This window comes from Montipora foliosa, chromosome 1, assembly GCF_036669935.1.
Source record: "Montipora foliosa isolate CH-2021 chromosome 1, ASM3666993v2, whole genome shotgun sequence".
Taxonomy (NCBI): domain Eukaryota; kingdom Metazoa; phylum Cnidaria; class Anthozoa; order Scleractinia; family Acroporidae; genus Montipora; species Montipora foliosa.
In genome coordinates this window covers 61,686,391-61,695,238 of record NC_090869.1, presented here as the reverse complement: position 1 = coordinate 61,695,238, position 8,848 = coordinate 61,686,391, and the positions used below count along the sequence as shown (strand labels likewise).

General features: G+C 39.2%; 1 protein-coding gene and 1 pseudogene across 5 annotated transcripts in view; one reads left to right on the top strand and one right to left on the bottom strand.

The window, feature by feature from the left end:
* LOC137972181 (adenosine receptor A1-like) overlaps positions 1-1,833 on the top strand; it is a 10,419-nt pseudogene extending 8,586 nt beyond the window's left edge.
* Positions 1-8,848, bottom strand: part of LOC138003658 (adenosine receptor A1-like) — a 12,422-nt gene extending 3,574 nt beyond the window's left edge. The window contains exons 1-2 of one of the 5 annotated variants that reach the window (XM_068849873.1): positions 6,730-6,965; positions 5,300-5,449 (exon numbers count right to left, since the gene is read on the bottom strand). The gene's annotated coding sequence lies outside the window, so the exon portion shown is untranslated. Of the gene's footprint in view, positions 1-5,299; positions 5,450-6,233; positions 6,402-6,729; positions 6,972-8,713 lie in introns of those variants that run through there. The other 4 variants (XM_068849883.1, XM_068849866.1, XM_068849850.1 and 1 more) reach the window with 4 other exon arrangements.

Sequence of the window (8,848 nt, the reverse complement as noted above, 5' to 3'; positions counted from 1 at the left end):
AATGGCGGCTACACAGTTATTCAAGTCAAGCATCGGAGGGATATATAATTTGCTTAGAGCTGCTTTTTTCTCTGCATTATTTTGGCATATCTTTAGAAACTATTATAAGGTTACATGATGCCTATGTCTAGATCAGAAACGAAAGGAGAGCGAAAGAGAACGACGACGACAAAATAGAATACCAGTAATAGCTCATACTTAGTGGAAGAATTTACGCCACAAATTCTTTCCTTGGGCACTAAACCGTTTGTTCCGTTATTTAAAGTGGATGCATATTTTTAAAAGGTGGTTTAATCGAAAATCGAGTCTTTTATTGTCAAGTGGAATTAAGTAACAATTATCTGTACTCTTTTAGACAAAGAAAAAGTTGATTTGTTTGTTTGTTTGTTTTGCTCTAAAATGCGAGTGAAATCCGTGTGCCCAACTGGTTTTCGATGTGCCTCGACATGAACACGTAATGAACACGTAATCGCACTGAGTTCTCATAAAATTAGGGGGAAGTTTCACTAGCTTGTGTTTTCAGAAGTTTCATTTGCGGATCTTGTTTGAAGTTCGCCCTTTCTTGGTTGCATTGTCGTATTTTGCCGACTCTTGTTCCAAGCCAACTTGGCGTGTTTCAATGAAATACATCAAAATGTGAATGATGTCGTTTTCAGAAAGAACGTCGAATAAAGTACATCAGTAAAACCTTTTTTGACTTTGAACTGACAATTTTTTTTTATGGCATGGATCTTTTCATTCACATACTTCTCTTGTTCTCGATCGTACGATTTCTGTAGGTCTTCTTTGGCCTCCTCTAGTTTGGCAGCACTGCTTCTGGTATTTCCTCTCAAGCATACCTCATATGTGTTCTTTACCATTTCCCTTTTTTCTATGATGTTTTTATTGGGGTGCAGTGATGGCGCAGTGGTGAGAGCACTCGCCTCCCACCAATTAATGTGGCCCGGGTTCGATTCCCAGACTCGGCGTCATATGAGGGTTGAGTTTGTTGGCTCTCTACTCTGCACCGAGAGGTTTTCTCCGGGTACTCTGGTTTCCCCTTTCCCCAAAAACCAACATTTCACTTGATTTGATTTCATTGTTAATATCAGTTTACAGTGTCCCCAATTAGTGCTCGAGCGCTAACACGACTAGACACTTAAATAAAGTTGAACTTCCTTAAAAGTTCTTTTCTCACAGAACGTGTTGCTTTATCTTGGCCTTCACAGGTACACTGATTTCTGCAGCATTTTCATGGGCTGACATGATATTCTCGTACATCTGGTTTGCATCCTCATTACCATGTGGATCCTGCAGAGCTTGGTATCGGTTGCAGACTTCCACAGTATACATGTCTTTGATGTAGGTAGTTATCATTGAGAAGCTTGTTCTAATTGTATCTGGTCTTTTTCTTGCCATATGGTTTGCTTTGCCGCAAGCTTAGTCTTATTTTAGCTGTGACAATAAGGTGATCACATCCCACAGAACAGAAGAAGTTATATTCTTCGCAGTCACAAAGCGCTGTTTTTCCATGTGTTGTTTATCAGGATATAATCTATTTGACATTTGGCTCCAGATGGTGATGTGTGAGTCCAAAGCTTACCTTCGCGCTTCTTAAAACTGGTGTTGAGCGGCTTGAGATCGCATTCTAACATGTAGTTCAGGAGTAGTTTCCCATTCTCGTTGGTGTTTTTGTTATAGACTGACCCCTTAGCATCACTTGCACCAATCTTTCCATTCATATCTCCGCCAATTACTAAGACATTGTGTTTAGGAACAGCATTAGTCAGTTCTGATAATTCTGCCTAGAATTCCTCTCTATCGTCCACGTTAGATACATTGGTGGGGCTGTAGCAGGATATGACAGTAACAGCAGGGTTTCCATTGAAAGTGGCAACGAGAGTCCTTGGATTGATGGTTTCTACCGAGGTCAGTGCTTTGTGTGCTTTTGGACTGAGAAGTAAGCCAACACACCGTATTGCTGAGTTATTTGAATCTTTTTCAGCGGAAGATGTAATCATAACCCAACCTTTCTTCATGTCATGGAACTTCAATTCGATGTCATCATGGTAGATCCGATGTTCTTGGCTACATATGACATCAATGTTCTGTTCCTGAGCTAGTGCAGTTAGTTCAACTTGTCCTTCCAATGGAGCTCCTAGTCAGAGTGCGACAGTTGAATGTTGAAACAAGAGTAGTCTTTCTACACTTAAGAATCCGACAATCCTTCGAAATGTTTTGGCCAGAACCATTCTTTTCGATCCCAGCCTGACATCCCACTGGGGGACGCGCCCCTTGGTAACCCACGCGACGAGCGATGTGGTATGAAGAAGTTGTAGAATTGCTAGGCATGTTGTTTTTCAATTTCTTTCACACTTCCGGAGGGAAGCGCGATTCAGTAGTAGTGGTCGCAACTCCTACTAGTAAACGCAGCCTTCTACTAATGAGAAATGATTGATCCATGCCGTTGGGTTTAACAGTGTCATTCTTCATCCGCCATCGATCAAAACACAAATAGCCATGATATCTGCCTGTCGGTATTTGCCTATCAGTGCCACAGAAGAGCTGCTGCACACTCCTGGATTTATTGTCATTGAGGTTTACTCCTCTAGTTGATTAAGATTTCGTTTGGTTCCTACCCTTCAACTTGTCTGGTTTGGTTAGACCTGCCAGGAGACTTGCTCCCGCCTGCTTAGCTCTCCGGGTTATAGAAACACACAAGCTAATCCACAACGCCAAGGTACTTAATCGACGGATAAACAAAATACATCCTTATGGAGCTAAATAATGGAACGTCAATTCGATAAACAACACAAGCGGTGTATCTTCCACAACAATATTGCATCTTTCACCTTCGTATCAAAGTGAGCTGTATATCTAATATTTTACTAACTGTCATGTTATGCATAACACTGAAACCAAATGGCAAATTCTCTGGTAACTTTTTCTGGTGGGGGGAAACTCAAATCGAACACCTTGAAAGGATGTCGATTCTCTTTTGTGTGGCTATCATAAATATAAACAAATTGTGATTTTGAGACGGCAATAGCACCTTATATTGATGGCTAGTTGGGAGAAAATATATTCCGTACATACACTAGTTTCACGTAAATAGTTTTGTCGTGGGTAATTTGAAATTCCCCGCAAGTTTATAGTCTTTGTTATCGTAAAATGAATTGACTGAAACCGAAGTGTTGAAAATTACACAGGAATGGAGTCCGAATATCCATTTGGTCATGAAATGCCAAATTCACACGCAAATTCACATGCCACGTCATGCATCGAGCGCGCACGCTTAGTACTAAAATGAACAATGATAGGGCAGATGGCCATTGCTATAGCTTTGCTTGGATTTAACGATATTGGATGTTCGGTGACCCCTACTTTTCTTTTCAGAAACAGATTTTATTTACAATTATCTTTACACTGTCCAAAATGAACAAAAATCAATTTGGGACGTTTAAAAAAAAAAATCAAGATTTCTGTCCTAGGGACATGGAATCGTGCCATCTTGCGGCTGCAAGGAGGATGAAACTATGGTCGCTAAATGCGAACTTGTTCTTTAAGGAATCTCAAAAGTTAACTAAATTCACTTGATGCGTCCACTTAAACAAAGTTTGGTACAGAACATTTCACTTCAAATATTAATATTAATATTAATATTTAATATTTTTGGGCTTACAGGCACTGTGGCCTTATTCGCTAAAGAAGCCGGATTTTTTCAGATTTAGGGTGTTCTTCCGAGAAAGTTCTCTCCAAAACGAAGTCGGTGACCCCTCATTTTTTTTACATTTCTGACATCACTAACTCATCATCTTTCAATGGTAAAATTTGCAGAAAAAAATTTTCGCCCGAACTTCCTTAAGAAGAAATTTGCATACGTGGGTTGAAATGTGATGCGTGAGTAGTTTTCAAAAAGATGATAGCAATACATTGCTTTAATATAACCCAAAATCATCCAGGGAGCAAAAAAAAACGTTATATTTATTTAACATTTTTTTCGCTTTTGCGTTTGTCACCATTATGATTTGCGATGATTCAGGTTCACGTGTTCGCCACCCTGTTTTCGCATCTCATATATGTTTAGCTTTTCAATTACAAACTCTGTTTTGATTGCCCACTCGTCCTCGTTGTTTTAAAAATAGTTCACCCTGAGGTGAACTGAGGAAACGAAACAATAAATCGATTGTGTTGTTTATCTATGTTGACTTGAGAGACCCTCTAAACTTGTACAAATTGTCTCTTTGTCTCTCGTCCGCCTGCGCATCGTTTCCTGTCGATCTAGTGTCCTCTAGTTGGGGGAAAACAATGTCCTGGGATGACCACGTAAAATCCCATTCGGTATCTAGATTGGCCTTGTAGCCAGCATGGTTGCTCTGATAGTGTAGTGGTCATCACACCCAACCGGTAATCAGGGGGACGTGGGTTCAAATCCCACCCAGGGCAGAAAACGTTTTTCTCCCAATGAAAATGTCATCGAGGAGTTGTCCGTCCTTGGTCCCTTCAAAACTTCATATATAACTAATATACAAACTAACTAACAAACTATATATATATATATATATAATATTTTTTTTGTGTGTGTGTGTGTATGAAGAAGGCCGGAAATCCAACGATGTATAGTCACTAGCCAGTTGCAGTGAACTACCACTGACTGATCCTTTTTACTGGGTTGCCAACCCAGTCGGAATCTGTCTTTAATTTCGTCGTTTTTTGATTTTTCGTTTTATTTAATTTTTTTATTTATTTCCGTGTCGGTAAAAGTCTTGCCTGTCACTCCCCTGCTAAGTGATGTCTTTGTGCATAGAGCCTTCTACGCGTATTTTCTTAGGATCGAGAGGGTAGTGGGAAATGCGTAGATTTCTCTGGTGGACACAGTAGAACGATTAACTTAACCGGCAATGGCGTCGAAAGTCATGTAACGCGAATGGCGTTTTAGTGGATCTTTGAACAAAATGTACCCTTATGAAGCTCAATAATGGCAAGCGAATTGGATACTGAACAAGACAAGCGGTCAAATGTTAGAAGCGACGAGTAATGGACTTTGACAACAATCTGTCGCCCGTCGAGCCGTAATCAAAGTGAGCTGTCTTCTAAAATTTTGCCAAGTGTGGTGTTTTGTACAACACTGAAACCAAATGAACAGTAACTGAAAAACTTGTAACTGAAAAACCCTCTTTAGGGAGTTGCAATAAAGTATGTATGTATGTATGTAACAGTTCTCTGGTAACTCAGTATGGGTTCAACAAAGACAGAGAAGGAATCCATATAGTGGATCTGTTATCTCAGTTGTCTCGCTATTTGTCAGATTTGTATTTACCTGTTCTCAACTCTGCACAATCTTCCGGTATAACAATTGGAAATTTCACTAATAAGTCATTGACGTGAATGGCGTTTTCGTGGATCTTTAAACAAAATATACCCTCATGGAGCTCAAGAATGGATCGTCAATTGGATGAGCAAGACAGCGCTGAAAAATAAATATCTGGATTTTAAGAGACGAGTAATGGTCTTCGACAACAATTTCATTTTTCGCCTTTGGATATCAAGTGAGCTTTGTTTCTAATATTTTACTAACTTGGTATCATATAAAACACGGAAATCAAAGAGCAATTTTTTTATGGATTTAACCATAGTTACTAACTATGATTTAACAAATTAACATTGAAGGAATCGAACGCCAACAAGAATGCATCACAGTGTTTACTCAAGTCGCATCTTAGTTGTCTGACAATTTAAATTTACCGGTATTTTGTACTCAACTCTGCAAAGGTGTAAAATATTTGGAAATGTGACAGTGAAGAATTATTTGAATGAAAGTTGTTGTCGCTTTTGTGTTTCATTATTTACGGTAAGTGTTCCGAGTCGAAAAGGGTTTTGATGTGAACTGTCAAAAATGTATTTAATTGCATCTCTTGTTTGCGCGCACGCAATTGAAATAGGAAGGTATTTTTGCCTCTAATAGTAAATATGTTGTTTGTTTCGATTAATTTTTCGCTGGAAAAGGATTTTGCCGAGATATTTCCAGCCATTGTGAACTTTAATATCATGTTGCGTAATTTTCGAGGTTAAGAAATTTGCATACGTGTGTTGAAATGTGATACGGGAGCATTTTTGTGGTACAGTGTAACGAAAATAAACAGGTCTGTTGGAAGCTTGCTTGAGTTTCAACAAAATGTCCCCCAAAATCGGCAAAAAAAATCTGACACTGATGAACAATAAAGTAGCTGCTATCCTCAAAACGATGGAATTACCTGGCGATAAATAACCTCGTCTTGGAGAGTAAAGTTTTGACTGTCAACCTGAAGAATTGGGCGATTGTGATCTTTGTGTTGAATTCGCACATTTCTTGTCAAACTTTATAACACTTGAAAGAAGAAGAAAACTTACAAAAACAAAAACCCGGTATCTGTGTCAAATGATGATTTGAAACCATCGGAACGAAACCACCGAAACAACCGAAACCGCCGAAACCATCGAGACACCGGAACGAAACTTGCGAAACAACCGAAACAGCCAAAATGACTATGCAGATCACGAGATTTTCTGAAATTCTTTCACTCGTGATGTAGTTTCACTGTAAGTAAAATTAGTCATTTTGTTCAAAGTTGTTCCCTTCTGCACAAGCACACAACAGACTTGGTAAATTCAGTCTCCACCATTAACTATCTCTTCGAAATGCAAGTACATTTCAATAATACAATAATTTACAAATGCGTTAACATTCTTTTATCATAACTTTGTCGTCACCTCGTATTTTTGTTTGTTGCCTTGGTCTTTGCACTATTCCAACCTCGTTTTCACTTTGCTCGCCGTGTGCGCATCATTGCTTGACATAGTTAATAAAGGAAAAATAATGAAATGAAAGAATCTTCTGGTGTGCTTAGGGAATCTGCAAATATTGTGAATAAAGAGCAACTGAATCAGGAAACTTGAAGGAAACCATTCGAGAAATTATTATAAGCGACAATCAGCCCGGAGGTCAAATTTTATACTGCAATCGAGTCAGTTTCGATGACTTTTTCAAGTTTTTATAGCTGTTTCGTGTGTTCCGGTGGTTTCGTTTCGATGGTTTCGTTCTGTTGTTTCGGTGGTTTTGTTCCGGTGTTTCGATGGTTTCGGCGGTTCCGGTTGTTTCAGTGGTTTCGTTCCGATGGTTTCGTTTCGGTGTTTCGGGTTTTAGTACATGCCCAAAATATTTTATTCTCGATCGACCGTCCAGAAAACTTCCTTCTGCTCTTCCCAAACTTTGTACCACTATTTATTTACTTTTGCATCAATATTTGTTTCGCATAAAGCAAGCTAACAAAATCAGTTCCTTGCTTGGTCCGCATTTGTTAGCGTTAAAATAGAATTTTCGGTCCAATGCTTCTGTTTTGAGGGGTATATTGTTTTTGGTCTGCCATTCAGATACTAACCCCGCCGAATAGGGATGGATTTCAGCGAACTATTGTAGCTGTCAGATGCTCAGAGGGCACGCTTAAACTTGTGGTGAAAAGAAGTTGTGAGGGAAATTGAAAATTATCAACACGTCAGTCCAGAAGCCAATGTTTCTCGCTTCTCTTTTATTTGTTATTCTTCAGAGACTGGAATGCTGTAGTTCAATACCACACAATTGAATGCCTTCTGATTTTCTGTAACACGTACCACAGGCAACCCAGTGTATGCTTCACGGAAGCATCTCGTTGAATGAAAAACATATGTGCCGTGAGTGGGAATCCTTTGTTTCCATTGTATATTCAATTTGTAATTCTAAATATGGCGTGTTACGCGTTTAACGGCTATTCACCCTGAGGAAGACCGGTGTATCCGGTCGAAATATAGGTGAAGGATACAAAACGTATTGTTTTACTCTTCATTTGCGTTGCTTTCTTTTATATATATTTAGAATGAAGAACTGGAAATGCAAGGATGTAGTCACGAGCCAGTACGAAATACTGACTGATCCATTTTGAATGAAAAAACACATATGCCTTGAGTGGGAATCGAACCCGCGTTCCCTGGATTATATGTCAGGTGTGCTAACCACTGCACCATCACGACAACCCTGCTAGAAACAGAGCAATCAGAGAAGTGATTTGTTAGCCGGTGGGCTCTCCGGCGTTTTATCATTCAGGAACAGGACTACATCGGATCATCCGAAGAAGATTCACAGGCTACCAGAAATGCAAATTATATTTAGAATGAAGAACTGGAAATCCAACGATGTAGTCACGAGCCAGTACGAAATACTGACTGATACTGATGAGTGGGCGACCACGAAACAGGCTTGTAGGGATGAACTTGTGGTTTATTACAGATCTTTTCATGTTATAGTTTGACCCACAAGAGAGCAACGAGGAGAGCATCAGGCTCCTCAGAAACAGCCATTGCTCAACGGTCTCGTGCTCCAAAGGGAACTTTGCCATTTACTCCATTGTTAGATGTTGACAGGATAAATGTCTTTCCCAGAAACGGCTGCAAAATTTTTTGGGCAAACATTAGGAGGATAGAGTGAGTTTAAAGGATGACAAAGAGGAAAATGAGGACGTTCATGAAGAAGGAAATATGTTTTATTGATTGTCATATAATGGACTGAAAAACTGTAAATAGTCTGTCCTTAGAAACATAATTTCAGTTCCCCATGTCACTTAAGCTTGCCCATGGTAAATTCTAGAAAGATTTTGTGTTATTACTTGCTTTCAGGTAATGTTTGAAAACATATCTCAACATAAACAAGGTCATCTTTACTTACCTTTTGAATAAGATATTAATCCATTTGTTTTTGGTGGTTATTGTTCAGAAAAATGTTGCTTATCTGGTGAAGATAGCCCCCTGATGGAGTCAAGCTGCTTACAGTAGTGAAAGTTCAGGAGATGAAAACGTGCAG